The sequence below is a fragment of the Triticum dicoccoides genome, chromosome 6A (genome assembly GCF_002162155.2).
Source record: "Triticum dicoccoides isolate Atlit2015 ecotype Zavitan chromosome 6A, WEW_v2.0, whole genome shotgun sequence".
NCBI classification, from domain to species: domain Eukaryota; kingdom Viridiplantae; phylum Streptophyta; class Magnoliopsida; order Poales; family Poaceae; genus Triticum; species Triticum dicoccoides.
Genome location: NC_041390.1, coordinates 34,896,544 through 34,917,257, shown reverse-complemented (window position 1 = coordinate 34,917,257; position 20,714 = coordinate 34,896,544).

The window sequence follows — 20,714 nt, the reverse complement described above, 5'->3', positions numbered from 1 at the left end:
ATGACCGAGACATGTCTCCAGTCAATAACCAATAGCGGAACCTGGATGCTCATATTGGCTCCCACATATTCTACGAAGATCTTTATCGGTCAGACCGCATAACAACATACGTTGTCCCCTTTGTCATCGGTATGTTACTTGCCCGAGATTCGATCGTTGGTATCTCAATACCTAGTTCAATCTCGTTACCGGCAAATCTCTTTACTCGTTACGTAATACATCATCCCACAACTAACTCATTAGTTGCAATGCTTGCAAGGCTTAAGTGATGTGTATTACCGAGAGGGCCCAGAGATACCTCTCCGACAATCAGAGTGACAAATCCTAATCTCGAAATACGCCAACCCAACAAGTACCTTCGGAGACACCTGTAGAGCACCTTTATAATCACCCAGTCACGTTGTGACGTTTGGTAGCACACAAAGTGTTCCTCCGATAAACGGAAGTTGCATAATCTCATAGTCATAGGAACATGTATAAGTCATAAAGAAAGCAATAGCAACATACTAAACGATCGTGTGCTAAGCTAACGGAATGGGTCATGTCAATCACATAATTCTCCTAATGATGTGATCCCGTTAATCAAATGACAACCCATGTCAATGGCTAGGAAACTTAACCATCTTTGATCAACGAGCTAGTCAAGTAGAGGCATACTAGTGACACTCTGTTTGTCTATGTATTCACACATGTATTATGTTTCCAGTTAATACAATTCTAGCATGAATAATAAACATTTATCATGATATAAGGAAATAAATAATAACTTTATTATTGCCTCTAGGGCATATTTCCTTCAGTCTCCCACTTGCACTAGAGTCAATAATCTAGATTACACAGTAATGATTCAAACACCCATGGAGCCTTGGTGCTGATCATGTTTTGCTTGTGGAAGAGGCTTAGTCAACGGGTCTGCAAAATTCAGATCTGTATGTATCTTGCAAATTTCTATGTCTCCCACCTGGACTAGATCCCGGATGGAATTGAAGCATCTCTTGATGTGCTTGGTTCTCTTGTGAAATCTGGATTCCTTCGCTAAGGCAATTGCTCCAGTATTCTCACAAAAGATTTTCATTGGACCTGATGCACTAGGTATGACACCTAGATCGGATATGAACTCCTTCATCCAGACTCCTTCATTTGCTGCTTCTGAAGCAGCTATGTACTTCACTTCACATGTAGATCCCGCCACGACGCTTTGTTTAGAACTGCACCAACTGATAGCTCCACCGTTCAATGTAAACACGTATCTGGTTTGCGAGTTACAATTGTCTGGATCAGTGTCAAAGCTTGCATCAACGTAACCATTTATGATGAGCTCTTTGTCACCTCCATAAACGAGAAACATATCCTTAGTCATTTTCAGGTACTTCAGGATGTTCTTGACCGCTGTCCAGTGATCCACTCCTGGATTACTTTGGTACCTCCCTACTAGACTTATAGCAAGGCACACATTAGGTCTGGTACACAGCATTGCATACATGATAGAGCCTATGGCTGAAGCATAGGGAACATCTTTCATTTTCTCTCTATCTTCTGTAGTGGTCGGGCATTGAGTCTTACTCAACTTCACACCTTGTAACAAAGGCAAGAACCCTTTCTTTGCTTGATCCATTTTGAACTCCTTCAAAACTTTGTCAAGGTATGTGCTTTGTGAAAGTCCAATTAAGCGTTTTGATCTATCTCTATAGATCTTAATGCCCAATATGTAAGCAGCTTCACCAAGGTCTTTCATTGAAAAACTCTTATTCAAGTATACCTTTATGCTATCCAGAAATTCTATATCATTTCCAATCAGTAATATGTCATCCACATATAATATCAGAAATGCTACAGAGGTCCCACTCACTTTCTTGCAAATATAGGCTTCTCCAAAAGTCTGTACAAAACCAAATGCTTTGATCACACTATCAAAGCGTTTATCCCAACTCCGAGAGGCTTGCACCAGTCCATAAATGGATCGCTGGAGCTTGCAGACTTTGTTAGCTCCCTTTGGATCGACAAAACCTTCCGGTTGCATCATATACAACTCTTCTTCCAGAAATCCATTCAGGAATGCAGTTTTGACATCCATCTGCCAAATTTCATAATCATAAAATGCGGCAATCGCTAACATGATTCGGACAGACTTAAGCATCGCTACGGGTGAGAAGGTCTCATCGTAGTCAATCCCTTGAACTTGTCGAAAACCTTTTGCAACAAGTCGAGCTTTGTAGACAGTAACATTACCGTCAGCGTCAGTCTTCTTCTTGAAGATCCATTTATTCTCAATTGCTTGCCGATCATTGGGCAAGTCAACCAAAGTCCACACTTTGTTCTCATACATGGATCCCATCTTAGATTTCATGGCCTCAAGCCATTTTGCGGAATCTGGGCTCACCATTGCTTCTTCATAATTCGTAGGTTCATCATGATCCAGTAGCATGACTTCCAGAACAGGATTACTGTACCACTCTGGTGCGGATCTTACTCTGGTTGATCTACGAGGTTTAGTAACAACTTGATCTGAAGTTCCATGATCATCATCATTAACATCCTCACTAACTGGTGTAGGTGTCACAGAAACCGGTTTCTGTGATGAACTACTTTCCAATAAGGGAGCAGGTATAGTTACCTCATCAAGTTCTACTTTCCTCCCACTCACTTCTTTCGAGAGAGACTCCTTCTCTAGAAAGGATCCATTCTTAGCAACGAATGTCTTGCCTTCAGATTTGTGATAGAAGGTGTACCCAACAGTCTCCTTTGGGTATCCTATGAAGACACATTTCTCCGATTTGGGTTCGAGCTTATCAGGTTGAAGCTTTTTCACATAAGCATCGCAGCCCCAAACTTTTAGAAACGAAAACTTTGGTTTCTTGCCAAACCATAGTTCATAAGGCGCCGTCTCAACGGATTTCGATGGTGCCCTATTTAACGTGAATGCAACCGTCTCTAAAGCATAACCCCAAAACGATAGCGGTAAATCTGTAAGAGACATCATAGATCGCATCATATCTACTAAAGTACGATTACGACGTTCGGATACACCATTATGCTGTGGTGTTCCGGGTGGCGTGAGTTGCGAAACTATTCTGCATTGTTTCAAATGTAGACCAAACTCGCAACTGAAATATTCTCCTCCACGATCAGATCGTATAAACTTTATTTTCTTGTTACGATGATTTTCAACTTCACTCTTAAATGCTTTGAACTTTTCAAATGCTTCAGACTTATGCTTCATTAAGTAGATATACCCATATCTGCTTCAATCATCTATGAAGGTGAGAAAATAACGATATCCACCACAAGCCTCAACGTTCATCGGACCACATACATCTGTATGTATGATTTCCAACAAATCTGTTGCTCTCTCCATAGTACCGGAGAACAACGTTTTAGTCATCTAGCCCATGAGGCACGGTTCGCAAGTAGCAAGTGATTCATAATCAAAGGTTCCAAAAGTCCATCAGTATGGAGTTTCTTCATGCGTTTTACACTGATATGACCTAAACGGCAGTGCCACAAATAAGTTGCACTATCATTATCAACTCTGCATCTTTTGGCTTCAACATTATGAATATGTGTATCACTACTATCGAGATTCATTAAAAATAGACCACTCTTCAATGGTGCATGACCATAAAAGATATTACTCATATAAATAGAACAACCATTATTCTCTGATTTAAATGAATAACCGTCTCGCATCAAAGAAGATCCAGATATAATGTTCATGCTCAACGTTGGCACCAAATAACAATTATTTTGGTCTAATACTAACCCCGAAGGTAGATGTAGAGGTAGCGTGCCGACCGCGATCACATCGACTTTGGAACTATTTCCCACGCGCATCGTCACCTCGTCCTTGGCCAGTGTTTGCTTAATCCGTAGTCCCTGTTTCGAGTTGCAAATATTAGCAACAGAACCAGTATCAAATACCCAGGTGCTACTGCGAGCTCTAGTAAGGTACACATCAATAACATGTATATCACATATACTTTTGTTCACCTTGCCATCCTTCTTATCCGCCAAATAGTTGGGGCAGTTCCGCTTCCAGTGACCAGTCTGCTTGCAGTAGAAGCACTCAGTTTCAGGCTTAGGTCCAGACTTGGGTTTCTTCTCCTGAGCAGCAACTTGCTTGTTGTTCTTCTTGAAGTTCCCCTTCTTCTTCCCTTTACCCTTCTTCTTGAAACTGGTAGTCTTATTGACCATCAACACTTGATGCTCCTTCTTGATTTCTACCTCCGCAGCCTTTAGCATTGCGAAGAGCTCGAGAATTGTCTTATCCATCCCTTGCATATTATAGTTCATCACGAAGCTCTTATAGCTTGGTGGAAGTGATTGGAGAATTCTGTCAATGACGCTATCATCCGGAAGATTAACTCCTAGTTGAATCAAGTGATTGCAGTACCCAGACATCTTGAGTATATGCTCACTGACAAAACTATCACTACAAAAAAAAGACACATCCGTGACATTTTGGGCTGAACGAAAAAACTTTCTATCATACATATGACACTTCTATGACGATAATTGTGACAAAACCTGGTATCATCATAGATGTGGTGGGCTCCTACTTCTATGACAAAAAATCATGACAGAAAATGGGCTTTTCGTCCTGGGCAGGCCGGAGAAGCAGCTGCATGACATTCTTTGGGCAGTCCATGACGGAAAAAACCGTGGTAGAAGCGAGGGGGAGGAAAATTTCGGGGAGTTCCTGGTTACGGTGGGAGGTCGGGGGCCGAGCGATGCGCGTTTCTCTCATACACGTACGCGCGTGTGTGCGAGGCGTTTGCTCTAACTGAACCCGAGCGAGGCGTTGGGCTCTAACTGAACCCGAGCGATTACACTGCAGGCTACGCGTTACTGAACCCGAGCGATCGATCGATGGCTGTTAACTGAACCCGATCGAGCGATTACTTCGCTACTGCTGCTAACTGAAGCCGATCGATGGGATGAATAGTGAGTGTTGCGGGGCGTTTGGATGAATAGTGAGCGGTGGCGTTGCCTCTGGATGAACAGGACCCCGTGGTGTGGTGGAGGGCTGGATGAACAATAGATGGTGGAGGGGTGCCAGTGGATGGGTGGATGAACAGGACCTGTCAGAGTAATTGGACACGGATACCCCGAAGACGGCGAGACAAGAATTCAAGACATCGGGGCTAGCAAAGCCCCTCAGTCCAACTACCTGGCCGACGGCTGACTGCTGGCTGCTGACTGCTCCACCAGGCCGACTGCTGGCTGCCGACTGCTGGCTGCTGACTGCTCCACCCGACCGACTGCTGGCTGCCGACTGCTCCACCAGGCCGACCGCTGGTTGCCGACTCCTCCACCAGGCCGACTGCTGGCTGCCGGCTCCTCCGCCAGGCCGATTGCCCGAAGTCAACTGCAGCCTGACGAGACACCGACGGGACGACCATACCGCGATGTCATCTACAGTGTACTGTGTCCCATGGGTACTGATTTATAAAGTACCCCAGAGGACAAGCATGACATGCACCATGCCACTAGCCATGCCTACATAGCTTGGCTTGTAAGCTACCCAAGGTAGCTTACAACCAGAGCCACTATCACCCATGCCAACTCCTATATATATAGGCACACATCCATCCATCAGGGGATGGACTCACACACTCACGCACACACACGAGCTAGCTAGCAATCCATCCATCCACTTCTACGGGCAAGCATGCCCCAGCACACCAATTCGGCCAAGAGCAACGGCCATCATGCCACATACATATACGAGGCCAGATGCCTATGGCACTGACCTCAGATACAGCTCCAGGAGCACTCTGTACCAGATATACCACATATACTTAGACATGCAGGAGTAGGGGTGTTATCTCTCCGGAGAGCCCCGAACCTAGGTAAACTAGCGCGTGATACTCGCATACCCGTCCCTGGATATTCCGGCAGAAGTCTTGCCCTCACACGAAGCCACCTTGTGGCATATGTTGTCTTGCACCCCCCATGAGAATACCACGACATTTGGCGCCCACCGTGGGGCGGTACCATGCTACCGCGCTGCTGCTGGTTTCGCAGTCCGGGCGGGACCCTTTTTTCTTCATCGCCTCGGCCGCGGCGTCGCGCCGTCTCTCCGGTAGCGCTCGGGGGCTCGACATCGACCTGCCCCCAGAGCGGCCGCGAGGGGTGGCGCGTCCTCGCCATCGGACTCTTCGTCATCACCACCGCAACGCTACCATCCGTCCGCGCGCGCGCCGCTCCGGGCCTCGCTTCGGTCGGCCGCATTCATCCACGCGTCGCTCGCATCTGCTCCTCTGTGCGTTGTGCCTTGCTCCAGCCGAAAAGCGCGTTTGCCACTCCATATATCATCCATACAACCTAGCTAGATGCAAATCAAACCGTGGTCAAACGTTAGCCATACACTGGTTATACATGCCTCGCATGCTTCCTGTACCATGGCCATGCACCACCAAAACCATGCCCAGATATTCCCCAGATAATAGTCACATAATCCCCCTATAATCGACTGCTTGTACACTGACCGGATACTAGTCAGATATCCATCAGAGAACGCCCAGACTATAGCGCTGCTCGTTGCTCCTGCCACCCCGCGTGCCTGGCTCGTCGTCCTTGCGCGGCTCCGGCCTCCTCCGCGCTCGGCCTGCTCGGCCCGCGCTGTGCCCTGCATCCGGCTCCGCACCTTCGTCACGGCCACACCGGCTCGCCTGGCCGTCCCCTCAGTCTCCACGTGCCTACCCGAGTCACCACTGTGGCCACCCGTGCGCCGGCTCCGTCTCCCGCGTGGGCCGGGTTGCCCCTGCCGCGTCCCGCGCCGGCCGGGTTCTCCGCTGCCGGGTCCGACTCCTCCCGCGTTTGCGCCATCTAGCACTGGGTCCGGCTCCGGTCCCGCCTTGCCACTCGCAGGCTCGCTTCCCGCTGCCTCCGCCTGCAGCGCCGGGTTCGGCCCCGTCCGCTGGAGTCCTCCGACCCGGCCGCGCCGGCTTCCTCGCAACCCGGCCTGCCGGCTTCACCCCAGGCCGGCTTCCTGCCCACTCGGCACGCTGACTCCACCCGCGTCGGCTACCCGGCCGGCCTTGCCGCCTGCCGGCTTCCCAGCGACCCAGCCGCTTGCTGGCTCTGCCCGCAACCCGGCGACCCGGCCGCGCCGGCTTCCTCGTAACCCAGCCTGTCGGCTTTTGCTGCGCCCCGGCCGCTGGCTTCCCCGCAACTCGGCGCCGGCTTCTGCCGCGCCCGGCTGTCGGTTTCAACTGCATCCCGCTCCTGCCTGCTGCTCATGCAAAGAAAGAAAGAAAAAGAGAGAAGGGGCCGGCTGGAAAGAGTTTCCGGGTTTAAAAAAAGGAAGAAGAGCTGTGTCCGACTGCTTAAGGCCAGCTGGTGAAAAAAGAAAAAAATGGAGTGAGATGTCGGCTGGAAAGAAGCAAAGGCCGAGTGCCTAGCCGGCTAAGAGAAAGAAAAGAGTGGTCGGCTGGATAAAAAAAAGGGAAAGATTTGACTGCGCAGACTGCTGCCCAGCCGACTGCTTTGTGTGACCGACCGCATCACCGCTCGGCCGGCCGGTTTGTCTGCCCGCTTCGCTGCCTGGCCGACCGATGAGCCGGTCCGGCTGCACACAGCCGGCTGACGAGAAAAAGAAGAAGACAAAGTAGTCGCCGGGAGATCCGGCCCGACTGCCCAGGAGTCGGCCCAGATCTCGGGGGCTACACCCAGCGGGTGCGCTGACGCGCCCACGCGAAGAAGAAGAAAAAAGTAGTCGCCGGGAGATCTGGCGCGACAGCTCAGCAGTCGGCCCAGATCTCGGGGGCTACACCCAGCGGGTGCGCTGATACGCCCCCGCAAAGAAGAAGACAAAGTAGTCGTTGGGAGATCTGGCCCGACAGCTCAGCAGTCGGCCCAGATCTCGGGGGCTACACCCAGCGGGTGCGCTGACGTGCCCCCGCGAAGAAGAAGAAAAAAGTAGTTGCTGGGAGATCCGGCCCGACTACTCAGCAGTCGGCCCGAATCTCGGGGGCTACACCCAGTGGGTGCGCTGGCGCGCCCCCACGGAAGATTGCAAATAAGAAAAGAGTTTTGTCCGGCTCCGAGCAGCCGGCAAAAGAGAAAAAGAAGAAGATAGGCGCTGCAAGATGCATCACCGCCTGGCCGGTCGAGCCTGACCCCTTCGAGCACCCGAAGGCTCGAATGCTACACACAGTGGGAGCGCCGGCGCGCTCCGCGAGCGCCGAGCCGCGCCGGCTGTCTTCGGCAAACTCCGCCTCGGCAACACGAAAACGAATGTGAGCTCCTCACCCACATATTTTTTACACCACGCAATCATGGATAACCCCGAGCGATGCTCGGGGGCTGTCTCCGCATTTTAGTACAGTTGCATCACTGTTCGCCCCGGCGCCAGCCAGAGTTGGCTCGGGGGCCGGCCGCTTGGCCTGAGACGTTAGTCCCCGCATACGGCTTAGTACCATGTCCAGTACCAAAGGCCCACTCTTAGTCACAGATCGCAGAGCGGCTGTCCGACTAGCAAGAGTGAACGCTGGAGGCCACCCACGCGAAAAAAGTTCGGGAAGAAAAACGCTTCGGGCGACCCGACCGTTTCCTTTATAAGTATTTGCTCGGTTAAATCTACTCCCAGAGTCTGAGTACTGTACACTCCACTTTGCGGCCCACTCTCAGCCACAGACCGCAGAGCGGCTGTCCGGCGAGCGAGAGCACAAGCCAAAAGGCGGAGGGAGCACGAAAAAGATTGAAGGGGGCTCGAACGAAACCGAGTCGGCACCCTCCGCATAAACTTGCAATGCTAAAAGCAAACATTTGATTAAATCTGCGTGGACGAACTTTGTCTTTTTATGATCATTTCCATGAACACTCGCCAAAAAACCTCAGCCCAACTTTGCCAAGTTGCCCGGAGGCTTGGGGGCTACTGTCGGAGTAATTGGACACGGATACCCCGAAGACGGCGAGACAAGAATTCAAGACATCGGGGCTAGCAAAGCCCCTCAGTCCAACTACCTGGCCGGCGGCTGACTGCTGGCTGCTGACTGCTCCACCAGGCCGACTGCTGGCTGCCGACTGCTGGCTACCGACTGCTGGCTGCTGACTGCTCCACCTGACCGACTGCTGGCTGCCAACTGCTCCACCCGGCCGACTGCTGGTTGCCGACTCCTCCACTAGGCCGACTGCTGGCTGCCGACTCCTCCGCCAGGCCGACTGCCCGAAGTCAACTGCAGCCTGACGAGACACCAACGGGACGACCATACCGCGACGTCATCTACAGTGTATTGTGTCCCCTGGGTACTGATTTATAAAGTACCCCAGGGGACAAGCATGACATGCACCATGCCACTAGCCATGCCTACATAGCTTGGCTTGTAAGCTACCCAAGGTAGCTTACAACCAAAGCCACTACCACCTATGCCAACTCCTATATATATAGGCACACATCCATCCATCAGGGGATGGACTCACACACTCACGCACACACACGAGCTAGCTAGCAATCCATCCATCCACTCCTACGGGCAAGCATGCCCCAGCACACCCATTCGGCCCAGAGCAACAGCCACCATGCCACATGCATATACGAGGCCAGATGCCTATGGCACCGACCTCAGATACAGCTCCAGGAGCACTCTATACCAGATATACCACATATACTCAGACATGCAGGAGTAGGGGTGTTATCTCTCCGGAGAGCCCCGAACCTGGGTAAGCTAGCGCGTGATACTCGCATACCCGTCCCTGGATATTCCGACAGCAGTCTTGCCCTCACACGAAGCCATCTTGTGGCATATGTCGTCTTGCACCCCCCGTGAGAATACCACAACAGGACCCCATGGTGTGAAGGGCTGGATGAACAGTAGACGGTGGAGGGGTGCCCGTGGAGGGGTGGTTGAACAGGACCCCGTGGTGTGGAGGGCTGGATGAACAGTAGACGGTGGAGGGGTGCCCGTGGAGGGGTGGTTGAACAAGACCCCGTGGTGTGGAGGGCTGGATGAACAGTAGACGGTGGAGGGGTAGTTGAACAGTAGCCGGTGGAGTAGCACGCGGTGGAGGCTGGATGAACAGGAGCCCATGGAGGCTGGAGGAGGTCGACGGTGGAGATGAACAGTATCCCGTGGAGTCCTGTTTTGCGGTACGCCACACCCCTCCTGATGAATAGGACCCCTGTTTCGACCGTAGCGCTCCAACACAAGTCTGTTTCCTCCGTTTTACGGTACGCCACACCCCTCCCGATCAACAGGACCCCCGTTTCGACCGTAGGAGGTCCGTTTCCTCCGTTTTGCGGTACGCCACACCCCTCCCGATCAACAGGACTCCCGTTTCGACCGTAGGAGGTCCGTTTCCTCCGTTTTGCGGTATGCCACACCCATCCCGATGAACAGGATCCCGTTTCGAACGTGGCCGGTCGAACACAAGGCCGTTTCCTCCGTTCTGCGGTACGCCAGGCCTCGTTTCCATCGTCTGTTCCGTCCAAGCCGTCCCGATGAACACACCGCATTCCATTGCCTCCCCATGAACACGACGCATTCTGTTGCCTCCCCATGAACACGACGCATTCCGTTGCCTCCCCATGAACACGACGACGACGCTGTTTCTCCATTCCGACCCAGCCATGTACACGAGCCCTGGCCGTACGTATGCGCGAGTAGGCGTTCGAGACCCTGCCCGTATGTACGTACGTGGCCGTATTTTCTTTTTTGCACCCTGGCTGATGTACGTACGTGTACATGCTACGTGCGCGCCTCTACTACGACACGTACGCGCCTCTACTACGACACGTGCGCGCCTCTACATCGACCAGTATATATGTATGTACACGTTCACGACCAGAATGACAACGCTATGTATGCTTCGACCAGGTGGGTCCCGACTGTCAGGCACTTCCTTGCGTGCGAAGATGTAGCTGGTGGGTCCCAGCAGTCAGGGGGCAAATCGTTTTGTTTTTTTTGCCCGAACGCACTTCCTTGCGTGCGAAGGTGTAGCTGATGGGTCCCACCAGTCAGGGGGAAACGTTTTTTTTTGCGAAATACGGTGGCCCGTCCGGTGGGTCCCCGATGTCAGGTGGAGGAATAATTATTTTGCACGTAATAAGGAGGCACTTCCTTGCTGCGGCCGTGGACCCAGCTATCAGCCTCTCCATGTACAGTCCACGTCCGATGGAAGCCGTTCCTTGACCACGTTGACCACGCCGCGCCGAGCGCACCAGGGCGGTGGACGACGACGAGGCCTAGGAAGGGGACGATGTGGAGCCGGGGAAGACGCGGCAGTGGATGCCCACGCGTAGAGGAGTACGAGGGTTCACTGGTTCGCTGCGGTGTGAGGCTGCCGTCGCCGCAGAATAACAGGGGGTGTGGGTGAGTAGAGAGATGGCCTGACTAGCGGTGGGAGTAGTAGGGGCGGTGAGGCCTCCGCCGCATCGCAGCCGGCCACGGGAGGCAGGAGCACAAGGCACGACCGGCGCTGGTTTGGGCGGCTGGAGCAAGAAGACCAGAGGTTGAAGAAGCACTATAGCCGTTGGATGGACATCGTACAGTCACTAGAGCTAGAATCGTGCATATTGACTAAGTTGACAAAGCCCTCCATCCCCGTCAACTTAGTAGGCCCACAAGTCAGCCTCCCACCAAGGTGGGTCCCAACTAGCAGGGGGTATTCATTTTTTTGTGCGTAATAAGGAGGCACTTCCGGTGGGTCCGAGCTGACAGCAGGGGAACGTTTTTTTCGCGAAATACGGTGGCCCGTCGGGTGGGTCCCAGCAGTCAGGGGCAAACGTTTTTTTCACGATATACTGGTGGGCGTCCGGTGGGTCCCTGCTGTCAGGTGGAGGAATAATTATTTTCCGTGTAATAAGGAGGCACTTCCTTGCGGCTGCCGTGGACCCAGCTGTCAGCCTCTCCACGTACAGTATTCTTCCGATGGAATTCGGTCTCTGACCACATTGACCATGGCGCGCCGACAACACCACGGCGGTGGACGACGGCGAGGCCTAGGAAGGGGATGACGCGGAGCCGGGAAGACGCGACAGTGGATGCCCACGCGAAGAGGAGTACAAGGGTTCACTGGTTCGGCTGCGCTGCCGTCGCCGCAGAATAACAAGGGGTGTGGGTGAGTGGAGTGGAGGGATGTCCTGGCCAGTGGTGGGAGTAGTATGGGGGCGGTGAGGCCTCCGCGACAACACAGCCGACCACGGGAGGCAGGAGCAGGCGGCACGACCGGCGCTGGTTTGGGCGGCTGGAGCAAGAAGACCAGAGGTTGAAGAAGCACTACGGCCGTTGGATGGACATCGTATGGTCAGTCGAGCTAGAATCGTGCATATTGACTAAGTTGACAAAGCCCTTCATCCCCGTCAACTTAGTAGGCCCACTATACTGGGTCCCAGCTAGCAGGGGGAGTATTCATTTTTTTTGTGCATAATAAGGAGACACTTCCTTGTGTGCGAAGATATAGCTGGTGGGTCCGAGCTGTGAGCGGCGGTAACATTTTTTTCGCGAAATACAGAGGCCGCTTCGGTGGGTCCCAGATGTCAGGTGGAGGAAATCATTATTTTGCACGTAATAAGGAGGCATTTCCTTGCGTGCGGCCATGGACCCAGCTGTCAGCCTCTCCACGTACAGTCCACTTCAGATGCATGTCGGTCGTTGACCATGCTGACCACACCACGCCGAGAGCACCAGGGCGGTGGACGACGGCGAGGCCTAGGAAGGGAACGACACAGAGGCAGGGAAGACTCGGCCATTGTTTTTGTTTCCCACGCGGAGGGGAGTACGACTGTACGAGGGTTTACTGGTTTGTCTGCCGTCGCCGGAGAATAACAGCAGGTGTGGGTGAGTAGAGGGATGGCTAGGCCAGCGATGGGAGTACGGTGGGGCGGTTAGGCCTGCGCGGCAGCATAGCCGGCCGCGGGGAGGAGGGAGCAGGCAGTCCCGCCAACGCTTGTTTGAGCGGCTGGAGCAGGAAGAGCAGAGATTGAAGAAGCACGACGGCCGTTGGATGGACATCCAACAGTATACAGGTCATCTGTGGAAAGCCTCAAATCTGTGGAAAACAGCATACAATCCATCTGCCATCATTTCAAATAATTTACAGCCCATTTGCTAATTCTTACGGGGTTTTTTGTAGCCCATATTCTTTATGTTAGCATTACATCCCATATTGTGGCCACGGTTAAAAAATTATACGAAATTTTGCATATGTCGGTGCGGTCTGAACTGTTTTTAATCCCGAAATTTCGAGTCACATTCAGACTGATTTTAAAAATAAATGTATATCAATATAAAATCCAATAAATTGTCCACGCATAAAAATCAATGCAATTTAAAATCTCGAAATGAAAAAAAGATATTTGAAAATATTTGCCGGTTTGGTGTGTTTTAAAAATGTACATCCCATTTCTCATTACTGATAGGCCATTTTCTCGGCCAGCCGAATGAAGCTCTCCTCGTCTTGAAAGATTTGCAGCCCAACAGGCCTGATAAAGCGACTTACTTGACAAATCATAAAAAACTGGGCTAGCCATTTTCAGAAAGAAAAAAAACTACTGGGCTGGTCTGTGGTAAACATAAAAGAAAAGGCTGTCTAGACAGGCCAGAGTGTCCCGCACAGCCCAGTTGACACCCTGCTTCCGTCTCAAAAACAAATTAGATAAGTGCCACTCCAATTATGGCGATTCATAAAAATGCCACTGCAATTTCCAAACTTTGAAAAATGCCACTGCAATTTTTGCAAACTTTGAAAAACGCCACTGCAGTTTGCAAACTTTGAAAAACGCCACTCCAGACTTCGAAAAATGCCACTAGAAATGGCATGAAATGGCATTTTTCAAAGTTTAGAAATTGCAGTGGCATTTCTCGGATACACCTGATTTGGAGTGGCATTTATCAAATTAACCCAAAATAAAAATAACTGGGCGAGCTGCTAGGTCCCTGGTGTCAGCCGCTCGTTGTGCAATTCTCTCGTTTATTGACTACGTTGACAATGGCATGGGACCCAGATGTCAGAAATCCACTAGGAGGAGCCATTTTTTTATTGGCTTGAAATAAGGAGGCACTTGCTTGCGTACTGCCATGACCTTGGCGGGTCCCTGCTGTCATCCTCTCCACGTACAATCATCTCCTGATTGTGTACGCGTCAACTTGCTAGGCCCACAAGTCAGCTTCTAAACCATGGAGGACAAATACAACCCATTTAAAAAAATAACAGCCCATTCCATACGTTCAAACGGAAAGTTCAACATTCAGAGCAAAGTAACAGGTCTGATCCATATATAGAGTACTGAATTTTCCCGTTGACAACCATCATAGCCAAGTGAACTATCTACTCCCACTAACACTCTAGTAGCCTACAAGTACTAACTTACTCTTAGCTAACTAGACGATGCCGGCCGCCATCTGCTGTCCATGCTAAACGCCAGCACCGGCGTCCTCCGCCTCGCCTCGGACTTGCCAGAGGTGCGATAGGGCACGTTGCTCGCGCGTGTTGGCCCTTTCCATGCTGGCGTCGTCCACCGAAGCTTTGGCTTCCAAGCGGGAAACCCACTTGACGAGCTGGTAGTAAAAATCGGCGTCGCGAACGCGTGTGTGCCCGACAGCCTCCAGGGCTATTTGCCGGGCTCCGGCCTCCACGTAGTCGGCCCAGTTGCGGGTGCTCTGCTCACGACTCAGAGCCTCGGTGCGCTGCTGCTCCATGTCCCACTGGCGGCGCAAATCGGCGATACGCTGCTCCTCCGCCAGGCGGTCGTGCTCCAACAACTCCTGCTCCTCCGCCATGCGGTTGCGCTCCAACAACTCCTCGATCTCCGCATTGCCATCTAAAGACATATAGAATGCCTCCTCCCTCCGTCCGCCTTCCGGTGAAAACCCGAACACTAGTTCCGGCGGCGACCGCCTCCGGCGTCGCCTACCACGGACGGGCAGGGGCATGGCGGACGTGGCGAGCGATGTCGGGCCGGTGGGGGCTTATGAGGATATGGCGAGTTGGGTCACGGTGGCACCTGAAAAGGCCGGGAAACAGTACTTATAGGCGGAAGGTAGCGCGACGGTCATCGGAATTCAATGCATAATGGCTTAGCGCGCCAGCTTGTCATGGAAAATTAGAGAAACTGAAATTATGACTGTGCCGTCTCGTCCCCTCTGGATCGCACGCCGGCATGGCGGTCAAACGAGTGCGCTCGAATCATCTCCCTCCTTGTCAATAATGATTCCGCGGATTTAAAGCGTATCTTTTTTCGCATCAGTTAGCTGCCTTAATTACGGCTGGCCGCATGCAGGCACTCAGAATCACTCGCAGGCAGTACGCGAAGCAGCATGCAATGAGTCGCAGCCGAGGGCACGCATGCAGCCACTTAAATCGTTGGAATTTATTAGGCTTAAACTTCTACATGCCGTTAATTATTGCCATGCCTTGGTCTTGTTGCTTTGCTCATGGGACTAATAAACCCGGACGGAGGGAGTACCTTGGTTGGTGAGAGGTTTGAATTAAGCCCTGCAAACTGGAAAGGAGGTACTAGTACGTGCGTGACCTGCTATTCATTCGTGTAGGATCGAGTAGGTCGTTTCTTGAATTGAGCCCTGCAAACCGGAAAGGAGGTAGTACGTGTGTGATCCGCTATTTATCCGTGTAGGATCAATAGTGTAGCTTGTCAGTTGCTTCAGAGGTAGGCATTTTTATCCGTGTAGGATCGATAGTGTAGCTTGTCAGTTTCTTCAGAGGTAGGCATTTTTATTCAAAAAACTGCCACTTCGCATCTTGCGTTGCAAATAAAGCTGCTAGGAGCGCATTTGTAGGCTAGCTAGTGATCGATCAGTAACTTGTAAACACTGAGCGAACAGAAATGAGTAACTGTTAATGCATCTCAATGATTCACAGATCATATACAAATATGTAGCTCCAAAATCAAAGATCAGCCACTTTGGATCTTGCGTCGCAACTAAAACTAACTAGTACGATTCCCATACATAAGATCAACATGTTAATGCATCTCAATGACTCACAGATCATATACAAACATGTAGCTCCAAAAGCAAAGATCTAGAAAAAACATATGTTCTTCCTACTAACATGGATGCTTCTCTTGGCCAACATTCAGTACAGACTGAAAGACAAATTTGTTTGTGAAGTCTACAATTCCTCTTGCAAACGTAAGTGGTTTCACCAACAGCTGGAACCATGAGAATGAACCACACATGGTGGAGGAACATCCACTGCAATATGATTTGGTCTTCCCTCGATCACACGGCGAGACTATTTTCGGAATACAAACTTTAACTTAGGCAAAATGATGCCCATTGTATAATCAGACCAAAGCAATTAAGCACCTAGTGTTGGCCAATAAATAGTACAGTACTACTTTTCTGCAGTCCATGAAGTGACTATCCAATCTTTCTGTGTCTATTTTCAAATGTCACTGGATGCAGTGACTATACTATTCTCTTGTGCAGTTCAACCAAAATTGCGGGCACTTTGTTTGTTTTCCAAATAGCAACGGGCAGACATCTCTGTCTGCACAAATATCAAGCAGCTAGTAAACATATACCACACCTTGTATTTTTGGCTTAAACATGTCTCTTCCGCTTAGCATCTGTCATGTTCTGCACTGGACAATCTGATACAATTATGTTTTGCCATGGACAATTTCATACTGAATTGATTTGCTGGTTCAGAGCAGAAATGTAGCACCTATTCTTCATCAGACCAAGGATATCCATGTTCGTAGTGATGGAAGAGGTGAAATCGATACAACCGAAATTGAGCATCCAATCATTGAATCCTGTCCTGCACCTCCAATGTAGGTCCACCCTGCCAATAAATTCACATGCAAACCACTAGTATCACTATCTAATGACAGTACAAAAAGAGTAGCAAGATAGTAGAAAACCATGTACCTTCGTAATGAACAGCTCATAGTGCCACCAATTGGATATAAAGGTTTGGAAAAAACATGCTCCTAATGTTGAACCAGTTGGACTTTTTGTACAGTTCCACTAAAATCGAGCATCCCTGTTTGCATAGATATTAAAAGTGTGATTACTATAAAAGTGGCACTAGTTGAAGCATAGACTCACAAATATAAGCATTCCAATTTCTTAATGGGAAAAGGTAACAAGATTGTTTCTAACCACCTGTTTGAAGGAATAAATAAAGCAACAACGGCTGATGTGAGGAAGGCATACATAGTTTTTTCTAGAAAAGTGAGCCATTCCTGACCTTTCCTCCTCTTTTAAGCAAATTTTGTGCAGTTCTACTAAAATAAAATGCCATCACTGCCTTGACAATTCAGTGACACTATACAAAAGGAAATGACTTAACATTACATCATGATGTCAGGTATGTAGTCGACAGGCATTAGAGAGAAACATATGGACCTCCTCAAGAGAACAGCCGGAGGAGGAGGTGCCCACTCTTGACCTTTCCTCTTGTCTTCATAATTGTCTGTGCAGTTTAACCAAAATAAAATGACATCAGCGCCTTGGCATTTTGGTGACACTGTACAAAAAATTAACTTATCTCATGAAAGTGAGGTATGTAATCTATAAGCATTAACAGTGCAAAAATTTGAAGGTAGTAACAAGTTTCATTGTTGGTATACTGGTTGTGCAACAACATTAGAATGCCTTAGCTGAAAAATCTTTAATACATCCACAATCAACAGCTAACCCTGAAATATTCCAGTGACATTAAATGGCATTGCTTAAATTTATGGGTGGCATTAGACTAAGAGCGGCATTAGTTAAATGTGGCATCACTTTAGCAGTAGCATTGCTTGACTTGACTGCTGGCGTTATAATAACAGCAAAAAAAGTGGCAATAAGAGCATGGGAGGCCCATTCGGACAGTGGGCGCACTAGTACGATGTACCTCCACGGACGCAGAGTGGTGAGGGAGGTATGGTTGCCCAGAGCAACAAATATCCAGGCAGCATATGTGGATTACGGTCCCATTTTTGTTCTCTTTAGCCACCTTTTTCCTATGCGAGGACAACAAATCGATCGGCCTGGTCATTCTCTATTGCGTTGTCATGCCTTTCTACCCTTCTTCAACCAAGAGACACGAGACTCATTCCTTAGCTACTGATTTCCCCCTTTTCAACCTAGATGCGGGTTCGATGCCTACTCTCTTGGACAGTATAGTCTCCCTTCCTTTTCTTATTCAACCCAGACATGGATTAGTCTGCATGAAGTAGGGTTTCCTTTAATAGTGCAAATTATGGTTTTCATCTGCGTGGCCAGCAGAGTAGAGGATAGCAAATTGGGTATTTAAAACTCCGGATTTACTTATCAACAGAGGAGGTATTCAAAGTCGCTTTGGCGCAATGGCTATTATTTTATCAATGGATATGATTTATTCTACAATGGAAGGAATAGTCCCGAGTCGCTGCAGGCTTACGACCCGGCACTTGGGGGCTACATTATTCAAATTGAGGTTACATCAAATATGCAAGTCTCATGTCGCTGCAAGCATGAACCATGACACTTGGGGGCTAATGCAAAGTAATTTTTGCTCACCTCATTGAAGAGACTCATCACATCGTCATGAGCTGGCCCTTGGGGGCTGCCAATTGCTCTCAACAGTTCAAGCTACACAAGTCTTAATCCATTATATTGAAGGATCCATTGCTCAGTTGGCAAAGGACAAAGCTCTTAACCTTGTGGACGTGGGTTCAAGCCCCATGGTGGAGATTACATCATATGATGTTATTATTAATGAATTATATACAAAGTCCCAGCTCAGTAATATCTTACTGAGCTGGCCCTTGGGGGCTATACATTGTTGTTCTAGTTTACATGATCATATTTACAAAGTCCCTGCTCATTATTGCATAATGACCCGGCCCTTGGGGGCTACACTGGTTGAAGTTTTATGAGCATAAGGCAGTTACAAGTCCCAGGTTGCTGCAAGCATGACAACCCGACACTTGGGGGCTACAGGTGATATACATATAAGGGGGAAAATCTCCAAATTCTCAGTTTTGAGCAGATCAGGTTGACCCGGTGTTTGCAACAATCATGATCCGGTGTCACTAATAATTATGACCCGTCGTCGGCAACAGTTATAACCCGGTGCTATCAATATTTACAAGCCGACAATTTTAGTTATGATAAACCGGCAAGTTTTACCTCTTCAAGCCGGCTGAAAGTCAGATGAGTATTTCAAGACCAATATGTTTTAAGCCGGCGCTTTGGAAGCCGATTCAAGTGGATTATTTCTTACAATATTTCTCTACAGGAGACCAATGCCAGCAAATTGACTCTGAAGCTAGCCTATTGACCTGGATTTCTCAAAAGAAGTATCTGGATTTTTTGCATTCACAAAATTTGAACATATCTACTAAAAGAGATTTGCTATGAGTTCATGGGCATGTATCAAGAAGGAAATGAAAAAGATTTAAAGATGATCAGGTGCCGGCTTACAAAAGTGTAACCCGGAGCACAACCTATCAAGTTTGTTCTTGTGTTTATTTTACAGGATCAGTTTAACATGGATAAATCCAAATTAAATTGGGGGCTAATGTCGGGGATATGCCCCGCGGTATGACCCGGCTGGAAGTATGACCCGGCCAGACTTGGCGCTTTATCATAACCCGCCAGAGGATTGGCGACTTACGGGTCTGGCGGTTCACTGGTGTGACGACTCACGAGCCTGGCGACTTAATGATGGCCCCTGCAGTCAGACGGATGACAAAGGCCCAAGGCCCAGTAGGCCGGCTCATGTTATTGTGGGCCGGCTTAAGACAGAAGGCATGAGGAATATTTCCTTTACAAGGAAGCAAGACCCGTACTTGTATCCGACTTGTAATAGAGAATAAGTTAGTTCTAATCCTACTAGGACTCTACATGTAAGCCGCCCATTCAACTTATATAAGGAGGGGCAGGGCTCCCCAAACAAGGAACGAGCAAGAAGAAATAATCTCTAGGGCTAGACACAAAGAGCCGGCTTACAGGCGACTCCCTCATGATCATAATGAGACCTAGCCACAAACAGCATGTAGGGTTATTACCGGATTATGTTTCCCGGGGCCCGAAGCTGTCTAAACCCTTGTCTTGTGTCACGTCTCTCGATTCCGCTCAACCCCTCTCAAGCTACCACATAGATGCGTTGGCCTCGCGACTAAGTCCTCGCACTAAGGACATCTGCCGTGACAATTCCACGACACATGGAGTACGTACAAAAATTATGAAGTTGATGCGAAAGGTAAGATAATTACTGTAGTATCATATACTACTACATGGATTTGACAGAAAGATAAAAATACATACGGATCCATCAACGTTCAACGACATCCTCACGCCCTAGTGCGCCGTGTCACCAACCGACGTCTGAGGAGCAGCGGCGTTGGCAGCGAGCTCAACGTGCTTCTGAACAGTGCCGTCCAAGGTTGCCCTGCGCTCCAAGAAGGCCAGCGTCCTATCGTCCTCCTCTTGCATGTAGTAGCCCTTGTGGACGATTTGCGCGTAGACGTGGGTGATTATGTCGATGGTGTCCTGCTGCACCAGGCGATGCGCAGCCAGCGCGGCCTCGAGGTGGACATTCTCCGGCGCGACGGCGGGCAGTCGCAGGGCCACCAGTGCGTCGAAGAGGTTGTTACCATAGTGGCCGTTGAGGGTGGCAGGCATCGCAGAGCCTGGGCGCGTCGGCTGGAGGCTTACGTCAAAGTCATCCTCACGTTCTTGGCGACGGTGAACTTGTCGAGGAAACCGACGAGGACCTCGTCGAACAAGGAGACGAAGCTGTCGTCCAAGCGGCCCCTCGCCCTGGCGGCCTCA